Here is a 21,769-nt window from a genome sequence, read left to right as displayed (position 1 = left end):
ATATGACTATGAAGCCTAGATTTGAACATTTAAAGGAACTAGACTTGTTCAAATATCATTTCTACCAAGAATTAGACATATATGAGTGGACACAGATCATATTAAGTAGAATTCACAATGGGAAACTATAGATGGAAGATAGTGTAGTTGATATTTCAGCAAAACTTATACATGAAGTAACTAGTCTTAGTAAACAAGCTAGTGTACCTATAGGAAAGAAATTGGTTAAGAAGAAAGTTGAGAATTACACCAAAACAGTTTATAATGGAAAGGCCATGGTGATTAGCACCATTAAACAAGATAATGTAAGATTCCTGAGTAGAATCATTGCCTACTCCTTATGTCCAAGTTCTAAGATTGATGAATTGTTAGTCAAATTCATCTATTCAACCTACAAGATATGTGTTGAAAAGGAACAAGTTAATCTTAGTGAAATAGTAAGAATGCAACTTCTTGAGAACCTAGAGAAAATCAAGAGTACTAAGAATGGTGTGTTTAGATTTCAATCACTAATCAAAAATTTATTTTTTCATGTACTTAAGAGATTTCCATATTTGTCAATTATAGAGATAATGAGTAGTGATAGATGTACAAGACATCCAACAAATAAAATCTTAGATAATGGGAATCTAATAATGAAAACATTTCAAAATGAAATGAGATAGAGATTACGAATTGTACCTACAATTATAGATAGATTTAAAGAGAACATTTGTGTTATGGTTGATACAAATTTTACTTATATTCAAGCAATAGAACCTCAGGAAAAATTCCTTGATCCCTTAGGTTATGAAATAAGTGATGATATAATAGTTGCATACACTGATTTATTGTTGAAATCTGAAAAGGACCAAGCTAAGTACAAATTTGGAACTTATGATGAGATTACCCAATCAACTCATTAGGAATCTTTGGAGAAAGCATCTAACAAGAATATAGAAACAATAATGAAGAAATCTTTATCAGAGGCTGGTATGACTGAGAGTGATTCACAGGTAGTCAGACAGACTATGAAACAAGGTATATTGAATCTACAACCTTTGTTAGTATCTATTGCAGAGACATCTTCAGAATAGAGCATTCCTTATGTAGTAGTATCAGATGTACAACCAAGTGAACCAAAGAGGAAATCAGAGAGATTAGTGGAAGTTGTGACCACCAAGACAAAATGGGTCAAGCAACAAGCCACTAGACCAGGAAAGAGACAAAAGACATTGTTGACAATTGTTGAGTCTAGTGAAGAATAAGAAGAAGATCAAGAAGCTAAATAGGTAGAGAAGGTAACTACTTCTAAGAAATCAATAGGAAAAGCTCGACAACTTGGAAGCTGAAGATTGAGAAGATTAATTCAGCTATTGCCAATGAAGGAAACTTTGTATAGATGAACAAATTTTATGACTTGTATAATAATTTTGAGAAAGATTAGATTGATATCTCTACTATGAGATACATAATAACCAATCATTTGAAACTCAAGGATATTGAAGGTACAGTAAATTAGAAGGTCTATGATAGACTTATTAAGAATAAGGCACCAACTAGTGAAGAGGACTTAGAACTTTGGAAGTCTATGTTAAGAACAATATGCAAGACTGATGATGATGAAGAAATCAAGAGAATTTTGAACAATCTTGTACCTTACTTGAGAAAAAAAGTAAGACCATTTCTATTTATGGTGGTTGAGAAAGATAAGTTAAGAAGTGAAACCATGGAAAATATAAGTTAAATGTTGACAGAGTCCAAGGTAGCCTCTTCACTAGCACCCAAAACCTTAGAAGTGTCAATAAGTAGTGACATAATGCAAATAGATCAGACCAATGTTTCCATTAACATTGATGATACTAACCCCTTTGAGATTTTAGAATAGATTGAACCTGATACCAAGGATATTAAAAAAAAATTGAAGCCAATTGAAGAAGAGAAGAAGTTATTAGAGGAAGTAAAGAGAAAAATAGAAGAGACCAAGAAAAATTGCTTGAAGATGAGATGAAAAGAAAAGTAGATGAAGAAAAGAAAAGATTAGTTGAAGAAGAAATAAAAAGGAAAATAGAGGAAGATAAGAAGAAGATATTAGAGCAAGAAGAAAAGAGAGAAAAAAAAAGAAAAAAAAGAGAAGAAAAAGAGAAAGAAGAGAGAAGAGTCAAAGAGGTAGCTAAAAAGAAACAAAGGGAAGATGACACTAAACCTTCTAGTTCATCTACTCTACTTTTGATTGCTAGCCTGACAACTAATGATGATGATCAAACTAACTTGATCTCATCTTTGTCAAAACTTATTGAGAAGAACAAGAGAGTGAAGAGCCTACAAAGAACCTTGATGGAGGTTACTGACAGATTACATGGTACTCTAGTAGTCCAACATACAAAAGTAGATCTTGAATAGAGGGAACAGGTAGTGCTAAAATCTTTTGATGAGGAATTCACAAATTTTCTAAATGTTGCAAAATTGCACATATTTAACATGATGCTAACTTGTTTAGCACTATTTGTCAGAACATCAAGAATGATTTGAAAAGTCTTGATACTTGTATCAAGGAGCTTTGGAAGTGTCAACAGGATGGCAAGAAATTGTACATTAAGTGTACCCTATCTTATAAGTTTACTAAGGATATTTATAGTTAGATTGAAGGAAAGACGAGTGAGCTAAAAGCTATATCTAGCCAGATACAACATCCTTCTAGTAAAATTGATGATTTTGAAGGACAAGTGGCTAGTACTCATAGTGATATCATGAAACTAAAACTTTGAAAGGAACACATTTTGAAAATATTTTCAGATTTTAGAGAGTTTATTGCGCTAAAAATATCTATTATTGAGAAAAAGTTAGAGGAATGTGTCAAGGCCAAGGACACTTATTCTAACTTTTTATACTTTGACCTTAATGCAGTTGAGATTGCATCATATGCCCTATGTGTAATTATCACCTTTGCTAAATCAACCAAGGATACATGGAATAAAGGCATGAACAATCTTAAGGCAAGTTTTGATGATTTCATGAAGATGCTATCAACTTAAGGTATAAGAACAACATTTTGCCAATAGTTTTGATAGTTTTTGACCTTTGGCATTAATGTCAAAGGGGGAGAAGTGCATAAGAAAATTGTAAATAAGGTAAAAGGAAGAAAATAATATTGTAAGGTATGAAATCATATTGTAAGGGGGAGCATATGTAAGATGAACAAGTTGTAACAGATGATTAATGTAATGTTTTTTTTTTTTTTGACAAATTTTTGATACTTAGCCAATTTTCCCTATTTTTTTGCCATCAATTCCAAAGGGAGAGATTGTAATTGTTGTCATTTATGGCAACACATGATATACATACTTACAAGAAATCTCAGAAATAAAGATACTTAGCTTTTGGTACACAAAAAATTGTCTAAGTATGAATTTGGTTTACATCAGTGTATTGTTTTGTATATAACTTGTTACTGATGTCATACTATCACTAGTGAAGTTAGATGTAGATAGTATACATGTTGATGATGACGTATATAACCTCAAAAGTTAGTACAAACTGTACAGAAATGAGATATTCATGTTTTACTAGTGAAATAGGACAACAAAATTAAAAGAAAGGAATTATTTTAATTACTTGACCAATTAGGGCCAACATCCTAGATGTTTACTCTAAGTTAGAAAAGTATATTATGGTCTTAGCTGACCTAGCAAAAATTTATGTAAAGGCATGATATTTATGCAAAGGACATCTTGCAAAGAGTTGTGTAGTATTTTGTGATGTATTGTGATATGCGAACTTTCTGTAAAGCAATATATGTGAAGTTTTTAGAAGCTATTTTTGTGATTCGAGATGGAGCTAAAGATCAAAGATCAGTTAAGAAAGAAATTACAGCATCTATATTCCTAAAGACTAATTATTTGTTTGGGCAGTGAGCCCTTCTTGTAATTGGAAGTGCATGTTTAAGCAGTGGGCTCATCTTGCATCTATTGTACTACAACTCCTAACAGGGATTCAAAGTCTCCTAACAGGGACTCTCTATACTAAATTTTTTCATTAACTCCTAACAGGGTCCATCCTCTAACAAGGAACTTATATACCAGTATATTATCTAGTGGATATCATTCCCACTAGGGTTTTCCCTTAGCCAAAGTTTCCCTAGTTAACAAAATATGGTGTTATGAGTTATCTTTGTGCATGGTTAATGTTATTGTTCAGCATTACTTTATTCCTTTCTTATGTATGGTTCAAAGTAATAAATAATATCTAGTTGGTAACTAAATTTTGTAAATTTTTCCTCCCACCCCCACCTCACAGTAATACCTATTTCTAACAATAGGTTTAGTTCATTTATGAATCTAACAATGTTTTCTTTTCTTAAAAGGTGGAATTTGCAAGCGAAAGAGTTAAAGGACCAACTCATTGATGTCATGACATCACTTTTTGGACCCAACATCTTTCAAAGACTTAGGCTCCTTGATAAAGTGGGCCAAGCTTTGAAGTATATTAGGTTCAACTACAAGACTCAAATGAAAAAAAAACTCTTGTTATCAACACCCTACCTATATTCTTGCTATTGAGTGGGAGAATCTTATAAAAAGATGCTATTTTTCAAAAAGCATTAGATGATGGAGAACCAATACTAACTAAGGAAAGAAGGTATGCCATAATATTAAGAATTAAATTATGTAATAATTACTCTTAATACTTATGTGATCTATAATATTTCAAACTTCACATAGGTTGCCTGACACATCAAAGGAAATTGAAGAAAGAAAATAGAAGCACGGGCAGCACAAGCTCGGCTCAGGTGGATATCTATAACTTACTGCACAAGTTGTAAGTACAAGTAAATGAAAAATTATATGCAAATGAGTATACAAGATTCTTTTGCTGGATCTATCAATGAGGTAAATAAGTTGATTGATTTTTATTTCAAATTGAATACTTTAATGATTACTGTATTTGATATTAAGTTCCAAAAATAAAAGTTGTTATATTTATTTTAAGTAAGGAAAAAATGATTATATATTTTTTTAAAACTTTAAAGTGAATATATTTATATGTATTAAAATGAATGATTAACATTTCTTAGTATTTTTCTTGTATTTATATGTGTGTATTGCTGATAAATGCACTAATTAGTTACATTGGATTGTAGCCCACCAATCTTGATACATCAGATGAGCACTGTGGATGCAACAATTCGAATGTGGATCCTAGTACTCAAGGTATATATTTTCTATTCATTTTTTTATTTACGAATTATTAATACAAGTAAATATTTTAAATTGAATCTCGTGTAGTAATACAAATTTAACTATCAAATGTGTTGGGATTAAAAAATATCTTGTATTGTAGTTGTAAGGGATGTAGAGGTTGTTCTTGATGGGCGTGATGAGGTCCAAGCCGATGGGCAAGATGATGTGGTTGGACAAGGTAAAGAGCACTACAATGTTCTTTAAAATCTTTAAAGTTTCAATATTTTAAATGTAACCCTTTTATTTGTTATTACAGAGGACTTTTCTTTGCAAAGGACATCAAGTACACATTCATAGGTGAGAAGAAATATCAATGAGGACATGGATATGCCTTTGCAACAATATAGGAAAGGACAAAATTTTTTTTAAAAAATTTAAAACAAATGATTCATGTAACTTATGTAACTTATTGGATAATGATTGACGTTTATGTATAGATGTTTTATATATGTTCTATTGAATGTTCATGTGAATGTTCTAATGAAACTAATGTGTTATTGAATGCTATCATGTGATAATTTATGAATGTTACATTTTATTAATAGAATGAATGAATTTTAGATGTTAAGGGGGGATTTAGATGTTTGGTGGGGGGGGGGCTTGGGGCCAAATGAGCTTCCACCTTCATGTGGTTGGCCCTAAATAGTAAAGAATATTAAACTATTCTCAAAACCAAGTGAAGTGTAATGTTAACCTATGATTTCATGACAACTAACTATGTGAATCTCTTGGTTTTAGACAATGTAGAAGGACATCATAGTCAAACTCATTTATTTATGAAATTTACTTGCAATGTATGAAGTATTCGAAAGAATGGCTTACTATGGGATTGCCTCAAATTATTCATCTCTAAGGTATTCTAATGTTTCTATTCATCTACAATAATGTTTAATTGTATTTGATAACTTTTATTATAAATTGGGAGACATGAAGAAGAATTTGAATAGTGGAAACAAATGATATTATATCATTCTAAAGTATACTTTGATTCATGAACTATTCTCATTATTTATTTTGAGTGTGGTGATATGTTGAATAATATTACAAGGAGGAAGTAGAGGATCCTAAAGTCTGGTCAAAGATTTGTCTTCAAAACATGGCCAAATTAGCAAAGGAGGCCACCATAGTATGTCGTGTACTTGAAACTATGTATCATTTTTTTGATAGTGGGAAACACTAGTCCCTTCAGAATTGACTTGCACTATGTGTTCTATATGACATTTATAATTTTATAATTTATAATCCTTGTTGCAAATTACAATATGCAAAAGTCAAACTTCATTGGCTACATCTCTAGCTAGGTTTATATATGTTATCTACTAATTTTAGAGACATGGCCTTGCTCTTCACTTTGATTTCAGTGTCATGCACTTTCTCTATGATTTCAATGTTGTGCCCTTGCTCTATGATTTTTTCCATGTTGTGCCCTTGCTCTATGATTTTTTCCATGTTGTGCCCTTGCTCTATGATTTTTTCCATGTTGTGCCCTTGCTCTACAATTTTGTTGTCATGTTGTGCCCTTGCTTTGTGATTTCATTGCCATGTCCTAGCTCTATAATTTTCTTCAAGAGATATGTAAATATTGGTTTCTTTTCCTTTGAAACAAGTATCTCTTTATACCTCCTTCTAAACATGTATATTTAGAGATCTTTTTAAAGGTGCTTATTACATATTAGCACAACAAAAAACTTGATCTAGCTACATACACATTCTAGAGTTCTAATAATAAAATAATAAATCTCACCCAACATATGCTAAGTGACTTACCTCAAGATCCTTCACAAAAATAATGTAGACCAGGAAAAATGGGCAGAGTTTGCAAGAAATTTTACAAAGCATATCATAGAAGATATTTTTAGAAAGAAACTGGGCACTAGCCATAACCAGTTAAATGGATCTAGTCGTTGATTCACTGGGTTGATTACAAATTCCTATAGAGCTATTGTTAGATTAGGTACAATAAAATTAATAATCAATTCTTCCCAGCTAGCAGGATAAAATACAATTTTCCAAGGTGATAAAATTGCATATGCAAGGAACTAAAGAATAACTTCAGTGAAGAGTTGAGTGTGCGGATTTGAAGAAGCAAGTTCTACTTCTATATAAATACCATAATCATGAGGCTCATTCCCTTTTAGAAGCCTCTGCCACAATGACATTACCTCTAAACCATGCAAATGATTTTGAAGTGGTTCCCAACCTTGAAACACTCTTATATGAATTTGATATTTGGAATGCAAATTCTCAAAGACACTAGCAAGTGATTCAAATATCATAGTACCTACCACAACACTTTCCTAGATTCTATTTAGTGGCTCCCATAATATCCTCTATTTTTTCTAGCTATTGTTTCTACCATGTAATCTCTCTTTAAAGCCACTCCTTCTCCATCTCTCTCATGCATTAAATTTTGATTATCAAACTTCTAAACATCTTCTTCTACCTTATCTAAAATCAACTTCTCATTGTGTTGTAACTGTAGCATAGGTGTTTGATCACCAATAACTCTCATTTCAACATTTAAGTTTTCAAGATTGGGCAACACCCTCACTTGTAGACCTCTCATGTCAAGCACTTTTTGTACTATTTCAACACCATGTTCTTGCTTCAAAGCTAACAGTTCTTTAGGTGCATTTTCTTATAAAGCATTAATTTTGTTGAACAATTGTAAACTCTTAGAAAGTGAAATGTTGTTTTCATGTATGTATGTATATATAATAATGAATAATAATAATGTTTTCATGCATGTCAAAATAATAACTAGCATTACCATTGGATCATATAATAACGAAGTAATCAACCTAGTTAATTAGCAACTACACCAATTCAACTGTTGTTTAAAATGGTTACCCATCCTATGCCTAGGTTACTCTATGATTTGGCCTACTATTGTTTGATTTTGGAGTATAGTCGTTGTCTCAAGAAAGTGCAGAAAAATCTTAAGATAGCTGAGCTTGTATCGACAAATATCAATAGATATTATTTAAAACTCCATAGAACCTACCATCATAGAAGAGGTTTCTCTCTAAATAAATCTAATCTTTATGTTAACTAGGCTTTGATACCATGTTAAAGATCCCATTTAATATCAAAGTTCTAATTATTCATCAAGTCTAAAATCACCAAACATGTCATGAAATGATATCTCTTAGCTTTGATAAATTGGTATAAGTATGCTATGAAGGAGACATGTCATGAAAGGACATGTCTCCTGTAAGGAAACTTGGCAATAAAGAATATAACCGTTTCCACATAGCCCATAATACATCTAAAATAAACACGGAATTAAAATCCACATGCAAGAGAATAAACAACATACCCACAAAATTGTGATGCAAGATATACCCTGGGAAACCCTCATTGAGGGAAAAACCCAGCCTCCAAAAGCATCCATCACCACGTATTATTCAGCAAAAAATACCATTGCCATACAACCATGGAAGCCTTCATGGCCATAGCCACAACCGAGCAAACTATGTGAACAAGCATGAATCCACACATCCCATGCCATGCTTTCAACCTTCACAAATGCTCCCTTGGCTAACCTGTCAAGCCTTGTCCTGCTCGACTCTTGCCTTTTGTCTTCTCCTTGTCACTCTCTCTCTCTATACAACAACTACCCTTGTGGCTGCTTATATAGTAGCAAGTCCCACAAAACCACCAAGTGGTATTACATAAACCATGTGCTAAAACCATGTGCTACCTAACCCACTGACCCCGCATTTAATATTGGGTATTTAATTCTTTTCTCCAATATTAAATAATTACATGAAATATTTTCACAATGTTACAATACAACTCATCAAGAATATTTCATGGGAATCTTTACATGTTGCACGTCCATCTAGGCACAACATTACATGATAAAATAAAATAATAATATAATAATATAATGCAATGTGTGCAACACCCATTATCTCAACAATCTCCCACTTTTTGTATACATTGCATAGGGTCAATCTGTGGCCACATAAATGAACAAGGGAACAATCCCTCCCAGCACATCCACCATCATGGACCAAAATACACCAAGTGCTCCATCCTGGTGCCCGCAACAAAATCAAAGTATCCAGCATCTCGAACATGAATGATCTCACGTCCTATTATGCCACTCCCACTAGACATACATAGAAGCCATCCAAAGAGAAAGCCACCCAACCTGTCACATTAGAAGATCATAAAATCCTGTACCAACTAAAATTCCAAGCACAAAAAACCTGATCCAAAGGTAATCACATGTATCCGTAGTTGTCAAAATATCCATAGCTGAAATAGCACCCACAACAAAGTGCCAAACCCATCCAACTATCCATACCTCAAAGGTATAACAAGTGAATCTCATATCACCGACATATCCAATCTGCAACCTACAATCACAAGCCTCAAAAGCAATACCTACCACATATATACCAAGAAGCTCCCACTACAAAAGATAATGTCAAATCTATAACCAATCCACTCACAACATCTCAAATAAGTGAATCCATGTAGTATCAAGGACATCCACAATACATAATCCAATATCCTGTAAGAACAACTCTCATAACAAGTCTCCAATGCTCTCCCAAGTTCACCACAACCAACAGAGGATAGAGATAAAGGAATAACCGTGTCATCTCTCACATGACATACATGAACACAAAACCAGTGATCACAATCTCTAACCAATCTAAAATCCAATGTAGGCAAAATTGAACATCCAAGAAAATAACCAAGATTAGAGAAACCATGCAAATCAAACCTGTATCATGTCCTTCTACACACACCTCTAGATATAAACTGTGCAAGTATGATCTCCTCCATAAAACCCCAACAAGAAGCCTCAACAACACCCAAACCATACCATATAACTCATCATGGATGTAAGCCTCTCACAAGAAGATCAAACTCAATAAAACCATTCCTAAACCAAGGAATATGCCCAATATAAAACCATCTCCCAAACTCAACCAGCATAACAACATATGCACATGGAGATAACTAATGCTAAACCATCTCTCAAATGAACCCTCCAGAACTAACTCATGAGCCGTAGTTCAAGATCCATATCCATGAAAGATAAGCATAAATATAATGCAACTGAGAGAAACAATGGGCTATACCTCTCAAGTAGAAAACTGCCAAGTAGACCAAGAGTGGGGAATGAGAATGCTCATCCAGATACCCAAGTCTCCAACCAAGACTCATCTAAGAACAATCTCCTCTCAAGTCCATATTAGGTGACTGCCCCTCGAACTTCCTACTGAAACCATTAACCGTCCCAACAAATACTTCTCTAATCCAAGAGAAATCAGCATCACCATCGTCTCTAAGTATCCATGAGCACCTGTAACCAATCAATCCATGCCAACTCCAAATGCAACATAGCAATATCATGAAGTATCCAACTTATGATCAGTGTACTCAATACCAAGAAACTAAACCAAGATCAATGTCAAAGTTCTAACCATGGCCTCAGGAACATAAATATGACAACATGATCTTACCATCTCAACCAAAGAGATAACATGCTCCACATGAACATATCATAACATGTCACAACTCTAAACACATATCAAGAGTATACCATGACATAATAATGAAACCATCCTCATACCAAGGATAACATGCCAAATAAAAGCATAAACCACACCTTTGCCAAGAACCCTGTGAGTCCTCAAGATGCAACCATCTCCACACACCATGAAGAAAACCATCTCCACATACTAGGAAGAACCATCTCCATACACCATGAAGATAACCAAGAACTCCATGAGTCCTTAAGATCTATCCATCTTCACACACCATGAAGATAACAAGTGCACCATGCAAATGTCAAAGATGCTTCTGCAGCAACAGGATCTAAGACAAACCTCCAACATCTGCAAACACTCAATAAATATATCAATGCACCCAACTCCCACTCAACCGTGGTACCAAGTCACCTATGGCATCATAAAATCCATCCTCTCCAAACCAAGAAGATATAAACCAAACCAGGAACTAATCCTGCACTGTCACCCCATCACTGTCACAAGATCCCACTAAACTGTGTATCCAAGCTATCCATGACATAATGATGAAAAATACCATCCTCTAACCATGAGAATCAACCAAGGCATCAAACCATCAAAGAACTCAAAGTGCACATCATGAGCTCCTCAAAAGAAACCAAATAACCATGATCCTCAACCAAGAAGATATACCATCATAATTGAATCAAAAATCCAAGCTAATGAACATCAAGGATGTACCTGTATATCTAATCATGTCATGCCAAAAATCCATGGCACCATGATCACATCCATGAACTGAGCATCTGGATCTCAATATGTCCAACCTGTCAACATAGTCAACCACAATCTTCCACCATGACTATACCTGGTAACAATGTCTCATCCCTTCTACATGAAGAAAGTAGTAAATCATGTGACTTAGGGAATAGACAACTCAAATCCAAGCCACCAATCTAAATATGCATCAATAATGAAAGATCAATGGGCAAAGACAACCCATAACCAAGCTATAAATGCAACCTGTAAGTATAGACTGCTTACAACACTGCACAACTTGTAGACCCAACAAGTCATCATGCATATCCAAACCAAACACTGATAACCATATCATCATGAGACCAATCTGAATATGAACTGAGTATACAATGACACCAAAACTTAAATCTCCAATGCCATAAACTCACAATGTTATCATAGTCAAAATATACCTATAAACTGTTCAGATAAATATATCAACAAATAAATCATGCCAAACCTACACCAAATCTAAACCAATTTTTAGAGCTCTCCAAGAGCTTTTCGTTGACTACTTGAAGTCCAAAATCTGACTCCGTATGCCCAAGTTATGCCCCAATCCATGCTCAAAATAAAGAACATCTGTCTTTAGGGCTCTTAAAACCTGACAAAATTTCAAAATCATAGAACCAAACCTATGCCATGTTGTAGTGCTCTGAATTAGCTTTCCAACGCTTGTAAGAACTCTGAAATCTGATATTCTGAGAGAAAGTTATGGTCGTTTTACTAAGATAGTCTTTTTACCATTTTCAATACGATTTTTCATTTTTTTATTTTTTATTTTCAGTGACGAAAATTTCGACAGGATTAAATTTGACGACCATCATGGGCTGAAACCAAAAAACTCTTTCATTTCCTCTGAACATGGCCAAACTAGGGCATATTATCTATCAAAATTTATGGAAATGTCGACCCAGATCCAATGGTGAGGTCTGTTTTTACCCAGGAGGTCATTTTTGCATGCTACCCCCCAAAACCCTCATTTAAATGAAACATCCAAAAAAATCTTTTTGTCCAACAATTTCACATGCCCAAATATTTTAACATCCCATCATAACAGCAAACCCAAAACCCTCAGATCTGCAATAAATCATTCATATATCTTGCCCTTTCTTTTATCCTCTCATGCATTCCCATGGATTCAATCTAGGGTTACAATAATAAAACCATAGCTCTGATACCACTTGTAAGAAAACTTGGCAATAAAGAATATAACCGTTTCCACATAGCCCATAATACATCTAAAATAAACACGGAATTAAAATCCACATACAAGAGAATAAACAACATACCCACAAAATTGTGACGCAAGATATACCCTGGGAAACCCTCATTGAGGGAAAAACCCAGCCTCCAAAAGCATCCATCACCATGTATTATTCAGCAAAAAATACCATTGCCATACAACCATGGAAGCCTTCATGGCCATAGCCACAACTGAGCAAACTATGTGAACAAGCATGAATCCACACATCCCATGCCATGCTTTCAACCTTCACAAATGCTCCCTTGGCTAACCTGTCAAGCCTTGTCCTGCTCGACTCTTGCCTTTTGTCTTCTCCTTGTCACTCTCTCTCTCTATACAACAACTACCCTTGTGGTTGCTTATATAGTAGCAAGTCCCACAAAACCACCAAGTGGTATTACATAAACCATGTGCTAAAACCATGTGCTACCTAATCCACTGACCCCACATTTAATATTGGGTATTTAATTGTTTTCCCCAATATTAAATAATTACATGAAATATTTTCACAATGTTACAATACAACTCATCAAGAATATTTCATGGGAATCTTTACATGTTGCACGTCCATCTAGGCACAACATTACATGATAAAATAAAATAATAAAATAACAATATAATGCAATGTGTGCAACACCCATTATCTCAACATCTCCATGATGTGGAGACATGTCTATTCATGGCATGGCTTAAATATTAACTAATCAAATCATAACAATGGCCTAGATCAAATTAGTTAACTTTAACCAATATTATTATAAGTTCAGGTCATTGATATGCATAGAACAAGAATGGATAATATACCTGATCCCTTTTAGTTGTCAACATTATTGTATTCGATCATTTCTTGATCTATTACAAATAAAGGATAGCAATTGGTAATGAAATAAGAGTACTGCATTTTGATATTTAGTTATTGTATTGTCCTCTAATATTTCTAGAAATAATGATTCTTTGGTGACTAACATATACCAAACCGATCACAATAATAATGGATTTGATACCAATATGATGTAGAGGGGATTGTGATTTAACTAATCAAACACATTTTTTCTTAACAAGGTCTTAATGATCATCCAATACTCTACTCATTAGTGGCCTTCCTAAGGTATCTAACAAGACAATCCAACAATTCTTGGTAGAGTTACAAACTCTCCAACCAAACAAACTAGGATATAATCAAATTAGAATGTCTCATAGAGAATGAATGTGTTTATATGTTACTTAGAACCAACATGTAACCATAGATACTTTGGTTCTTGTCCATGAAAAAACCTACAATCCAATTTTTTGCAATAAGGGATAAAAGAGTCATGATAAAATTAGCCCTCCTAATGAGGTATTTGAGATTTTTCTCCTACAAATCCTAAATTCTTGGGAGTAACAACTACCTATAGAATGAAATGATTGCAACCTTTGCATAAAATATTTTTTGAGAAGGCCTTAGGATCTTTGAATTTCCCAAAATATTCTTGATACACCTCCATACAAAATATTGTACCATAGGTAATGTGCAGGCTATATAGTGAAAAGTCCAAAGATATGAATATTTGAAAATTGCATGTCAATTGTATGTCAATTGTATCATAAAATGCCTAGAAGAAATGTGGTAGCATAGATAGAAACACATTCATTCCATTTGACATAATGCTGCAAAGAGTAGTCATCTTGATAAATGATAGGAACTAACTTCAACATTTGCACAAAATGGATTTGTTGGATCAATTTTATAAATTTTGAGTTGTTTCACATAAACATCTGTATGAGGTGAAAGTGACTTGCAAATGAAAAATTTTGTGAGGTTCAAAAAATGAGATTAATTATATTGAATATGTTACTTGTAAAATTTTATGACTGCATATATGATTCTACTATGATATTTGAGTTGGCTGTTGAACTTTTGTAAATTTTTTCATTCCCAAAATTTTTGATTGGGTTTTCTTGATTAGATATTTTTATATTCTATGTTCGTTGCAAATAATTCCAAATAAAAAAATGTATTTCCCAAACTTCAACTGATCATCTACATGAATGTAAATTCATCACCTTCTCTTCAATTTAAACCCCTCAATTTGATTAGAAGACAAGCCAAGTTGATGAATCGAGCCAAGTGAAAATTGTAGATTTGTTTTGAAGTCTCTACACTTGGTCGTATGTTTAAAAAATACCATCAGCAAGAAATTGACACTGATTCTCATGAGAAAAACTATAAGTCCATATGTCCAATTCATAACACTGACCTCCAAATAGTTATCAATTTTAGTTTTGAAGATATACCTAACATTTTCTAGATCCATAGTGAAAAAGAGTCTAAAACCTATGGGGCTCACCTTGAATGTGGACATTTGCATTATAGGTCTATGGTCCACAAAAACATTTAAAAAAAAAAAAAAATTTATGGGCAGGCCATTAGAATTGTAATGACATGCATGATGGAAAAGTGTTGGGAAAATAATGTTTTCATCGCACAACCGTCACATTTGTGATGGAAGAATCTGATAGATTTTCACCACACCCTTGGCATTGCTATTGTGCACTACTGCAATTTTGATAGCCTAGAGAAATTGCTAGATGTCATTCTTTTGATGGTAGACTATCGCAAGTACAAAAATGCGATGGTGACCTTTTCACTTTGTCTTCTGCCAATTTGTGATGGCTTTGTGCATCACAATTGCGATGGAGGAGCTTTTCATCACAAGTTGTGATGCCAAAATTTTGACGCCAGTCTAAAGGGGTCCAATTTTGCATTCTATTGCATGGGTGACAATTGGCTGTCATAATTGCGATAGCCTACCATCATAATTTGGGTCCAAATGTAGTAATGAGTGCAAAGGAATCACCTTTAGATGGTGGGGTTTGGAAAACTAGAGTGTTTCCAACAACTAATGAGATCAGGGTATTTGACCCATTGATCTCCTTCTAGGTGTTCTAGTCCACAACTTTTCTTGGAGTTTTAGAAGTGGACTCCATACAGGCTTGCTTCCACTTCACTCCTTATATAGATCAACAACCAGTTCTTGTTGAACTTTTTTCATTTTTTTACATGAGTGAGTAATCCTAGATGAATGTCAAACTTGAATTGATGTCTGAATGGGGGGGTTCAACTTTGGGTTTGGATTCTACATTACTTGCAAGGTGACATGTGATAGTTTTTTAGTATGAAGGAAAGGAAGATTTGAACTAGAACTAGGAGATCCTTTTTGAGAAATTTTCCTAGCTCATCCCAATTTTGATTTCCTTCTTAGTTTTCCATTTCTTAGTCCTATCAAAAATAGGGAGAGTCATAGTTTGCAAGTCATCTTGCTCTTGCCTATCCCAATCCAATTTAGGTATAGGGAAAGCTTCAAATTTTTTAGTAAATGATGGATCAACAAAGTCTTTAATTTTTTTTCCCTCTTCTTCAACATTGGTGAAATCCATTTGCAAATTTAATTATTGAATCTACTTCAAGTTGAACCTAGAACACCACCTCTTACTTACTTCTTAGTCATCTTCACAATTCATCCAAGAATACTATAATTGTGGCACACAAGTGAAAGGGAAATGTAGGTCAAATTGAGCTTGTGTAAAACCCTTTCTATCAAACTTAGCTTGAGAAACATAATGAGACATGTTCATAGTTTGTAGTTCAGATTCTAGACTGAAAGCATCTGGGATGCGTTTACAATGATAATGGCCAAGTTCAATTGGGAAGACATAGATGAAACCTCTTCTTTATTTACAACTTTGGTCCACCTATGCTACTTCTCTACAGACTTCAATTAGCACATAGTGGTCTAGGAAATAATTGGGTAACTTTAAGGGCTTTCCTATGTTGCCCATCTCTTAGTTTAGGGAACTAGATGAAAAATATATCATATATTAGAATGATTTGAACTAGTTCTTCTGATAACCTTTTATTCTCCTTACCCTATAATTCAAAGACTATTTTTTCCAAGAAATTATCTTGGACCCTCTTGAAATCTTCAAGATCCCTCTTCCTTTATAACAAGTGGTAGTAGTCATAAATTTCCATATTACCAGTCTAGTCTTCATGAGGTAAACCTTTCTATTGTCTAGAAAGATAGGAGGACAAATAAAAGTTGATAGTTCTAGATACTTTTGAAAGCTCTTAATGTAGTCTATTTGCTATGATTTATGCTCAATCAATATATTTTCCTTCATCTAGAATGGTTTGAAGGAAAAAGTACAACCAATTTTTCCAATGGAAGGCATGTTGGTTCCCTTTTATCCTATTGAGGAGGATGATGATGTCTTAGATTTTAGGAATCATATGCTCTTGTGCCAAGGGTCATGGCAAGTATGAAAACCCTTTCTCTTGTTCAGCTAGCTAGTTCTTTGCAATAATGTTGCTAAAGTCTTGGGCATTGGTGGTGAGATGGGCATAAGATAGACTAATGGTATAGTCTTCATATACTTCTTATGATGGGACTCTTAGCAACATATTTGTTAGAAATAATAGTCCACCAAGATGATTGAGAGGGGCGGGGGGGGGGGGGGGGGGGGTGTGAATCAGTTATCCAATTAAAACATTTATCAATCTTAATTAATTTTAACCACACAACCAAAGTAAACAACAACCATAACAAGATGCACATACACAATTATAGTAGATTTTTTAACTAGGGAAAACCTTGATAAGAGAGAAAACCCCAATGGGAATGATGCCCAAAGATATATATATATATATATATATATATATATATATATATATATATATATATATATATATATATATATATATATATATATATATATATATATATATTCCTTGTTAGAGGATAGACCCTGTTAGGAGTTGTGCCAACCCTATTAGGAGCTATAGAAGGTGGAAGGACTCATTGTCCAAACAACTTCTAGGGAAAGACCACTGAACTTCACTGTATAATTAATCTGTCAACTATTCCTGGTAGAATAATTGTTTGTACTATGCTTTATCCTCTTTCCTCTATCTTGTCAACTATATCAATCACTTTTAAACCTTGTATGCTAGGTCATGAACCTTGGATCCAAATATCAGACCTTGGATCCCAGAATAAAACCTTGACAATAAAGTTTTTTCCAACTTCACTATGCTCTGCTTATCTTCGCATATCAAATTTTTTCTCTTCTATTATTCTCTTCATGATTCATGTAATCATTCATACAATTAAAGGAAAATGTCCTTCCTTTATACTTAATCCATAATACAATTCCCTGAGTTGGCTTACACACTCTCAATTAATTATTATAGGACCTCATTAACAACACATTATACCTAGCGATAACATCAATCTGTCGCCATGTAACTTGAATAACTTTTTGTACATATAATATTATGATGAGTGAGCTTAGCCACATTATTGCCAACATGTCTTCTACACACCTTTAAACTTTCTTCTCAGAATAACAACTGTGCTAAGAGATATAACAAGTTTACCATAACATGCTTCTGTAAACTCTATCTCAAAACAATCTTCACCAAAATTTGCATAAATTCTTCCAAACTAAATATATTTTTCTCCTGAGGTTAGCTACATATACTAGACACTAAGAAATATCTACCTCTAACTTTAGTAATGAAAATACTCAATGATCTATCTCTACCAAATTGATCTTTACCATTGTTCTTATGTTAGATATCATAGAAAACTACTATGTTGATATCAATGTAAAACACAGTCATGAATGTAACATATCATCATGATAATGATCTAATAATAGAAGTATCATTAGGATTAATGCTTCCAACACTACTAATATCACCTAGTTCACATAGACTAGGACTTCTCCACTATGTGTCCTAATACACCTTTCCATGGCATCATACTTGTCTCTACATTCAAAAACTAATTATGTACAAAGGATTTCTTTAGGAAAACCACTAGCCTACACTAATCCGCTCAAAGAAACTTTCTAATAAATTGACCCAGTTTTAGCCTTATCAAATCTCGGCACTACCTTCTCAATCTTTTCTTTTGCAAGGGAAGCATTTCCTAATTCTAGCAAGAAACAGGTTAAGCATGATGGTTTCTTTTCTTTGCCTGGTTTTGGGTAGAATTTAACCATAGAATAACTATAGGCTTTCAAACTTACATGCAATCAAAATATGAAGGAAAATAAACTAGATGAGTTGTTATGCTATGAAAGGAAATAAAAATAGTATCTCTTAGAGGAGTAAGAAAGAAAATCACCATGTAGATTGAATGAAAAATTATTTGCAAGACCACTAAATTTCTATCTACTTTTATCTCTAGAAGAAAACATAGCTCTTACCTTAAGCAATCATGGTGAGATAATCAGGAAATGATTTTTGTGGGAGTTAAAACCTAGAGAGCATTTTGTAGAATGATAGGGAAAGTAATAATGTGACATGACACATTTTACTCATAAATGAGTACTTTTATCTTAGAATGTACCAAATCTTGCTCTGCCATCATTCTTACCAATGATTATTGAATGAATCTCATTTTCCCATTTACAAAAAGTTAATAAGTGTCCATACTACCACCTATCTTTAGCAAACAACTTTATTTTATTCTTATGAACCTTAAACTCTTGAACCATGTGTAATTGGTTCAAAGTTCAAGTTCAACTTTTAATGAATATATTGGGATGCAATACTTGTGACTGACCAAAAACTAACAACGAGTTGCTTAGCATTGAACTTTAAACTTGAACCAACGTGAAAAACCATTCAAGGTTCAACATTGAAAAGAACATCACAATCCACTAGATGTCACGTGACCAACCACACTTAAGTAAAAGATGAAGTAGGCCTTTTAACCTTGAACCTTTGAACCAAACAGTTCAAATTTTAAGTTCAAGGTTCAAATAGACCATATGTGACCTGAGTATCAAACAATGGGTAGACCAACTTTGAACCATTTTTAGTTTGAACTTTCTACTTTAGTTTCAACTTCAAGGCAACTTTCAAAGATGATAAAAATTTAAAAGTTAAGTCTAAAATGTAGATAATAGGGTGGAGGAAGCCCATTGCATGAGTCTGCCCAAAATAGAGTCTCATGACCTTGGCCAATATCCCAAGTGAGGTTGTTGGTTGTAAGTGGATGGAAATGCATCATGAAGTTCTAAATTCTAGATCCTTTAGGTAGGTTTCTAGTTCTAATCAATGTTATTGGATTAGAGCAATTCAAATACTTTAAAAAATTGTCCATTTTCTTTAATATTCTTGAAACATCCTCCAAATTAATTTTTCTCCTAAAGCTTCATTTATCCAACTCTAGTTTCTTATTCTAAGGCTGCCATACTCTTTAGGTTGACATATTCTATCCCATTTTATTAAAGCTAGTTTCTTCTCATATTTTTTTCCTTGTCTATAGAAATTTCTTAATCTACTATCTAGGTGTATTTTTACTACTTTTAAGGGTGGTAAACATGACATCTGATATGTAGGGATGGCTGATAAGAATTATTTCTTAATCATAGTTGTTCTTTTGGATTTAGCTAGCTATATACCTTTATAAATCTCCTATTTTTTTAAATCTAACTTATCTGATATGAGTTTCTAGGATTTACTTTCTCTTACACCTTTTTCCAATTGGATGCCGAGATATTTAGTAGGGAAATTTCCTTTCCCATAAACCATTGTATTACAAATTCTCCTATTTGATTCAAGAGAAGTGTTAAGAAAAATATCTCTGATTTATTTTTTTTCCCCAATGCTTCCATATTAGTTTTAATATTACGTTTAAAATTATAATCCCCCACCATTGTACTTTCTCTTGAAAGAATTGTGTTATCTTTGAATTGTTGATGAGTATATTGCGTGTAGAAGGTGTCATTTTAGCAAAAGCCCATGTGCACCTATGTGAGGAAACATTACAAATATTAATGGGAAAATGTCACATTTTATCATAGTACAAGCATAGATAAATATGCATGCCCACACAAAGTTTTCCACAACATAATTGAACAATTATATTAGTCAACACCTATTAAGAACAATTCTGTAGTAAACCATAATGAATGATGAACTTCTATAAAAATTTTAATATATCCTAATGCAGTAATACATCACCCTAATATTTATGGTTATTAAATGGATGGTGATCATTCATGGTAATTGAACAAAATATAGACTATAAATTATATAACCTAAGGGACTTAGAAAAGAATAGACATGGTTAATAAGAGAAGAAATTTCAACTAGATATAGATGAAAATCATGGAAGCATGATAGAAGATACCGAGACAATAAGAAATGAATTCAAAGAATGGAAAGAGAATTCAATTCACACCATAGAAGACTTATGAACTATCTTGTTGGCATTGATTTATGAAGATAGATTATGACTTTGGGCATAGGGAAGGAATAGGGTGATGATAGAACATCAACAAGAAGTATTCAACATATTTGATAAATATCTTGGAATCTTGAATAGAGATGGAATCTTGTAAATGATAAAGACAAGCTAGACATTGCCAAAATACATTATCGCTACAAGGAGATATGAAGATTAGAGATATTATTGTTTAGTGGTAAAATGGAAGACTAAATATGTGTGTGAGGGAAAGAGGACAATTTCTAATTATGATTCCAATTATGATCTAAATTATATTAACTAGGACCTAAAGGAAAAGGGGTGCTAATACTAAATCCAATTTGTAAAGAGGAATGCAAAAAAAAAATACACTCCCTTAGGTCCTTAATAGGATAATGTGCATGTGAAATTGAAATAATTTCGTAGGAAATGTAAATCTAGATGTTATGTGAATACAATCAGTCCAATTAAGATCCAAATCTAAGGTAAAGATATGAAAGGGAATTAAATATGAAAGATTCACCTTGAAATGCATAGAGGAAGATGTGTTTTTGGTTAAGAAATTTTGTGTCTGAATCTTTTATGAACTTCCACCCATAGATCTAGGAATGAAACAACGAAAGGAAAAAAAAACCCACAAATCTCCCTGGAATCTAAGACTAAATGATTAGGTTGAATTGGAAGGACATCCTACAACCAGGTTGATGTAGTTTGCGACTCTGAAATTGATGGATCTAGAAATCTTGCAAA

Source organism: Cupressus sempervirens, chromosome 10, assembly GCF_028749045.1.
Source record: "Cupressus sempervirens isolate cs-2001-9-10 chromosome 10, ASM2874904v1, whole genome shotgun sequence".
Lineage (NCBI taxonomy): Eukaryota > Viridiplantae > Streptophyta > Pinopsida > Cupressales > Cupressaceae > Cupressus > Cupressus sempervirens.
The sequence above is the reverse complement of the archived record's forward strand: the minus strand, read 5'-3'. Positions refer to the sequence as shown.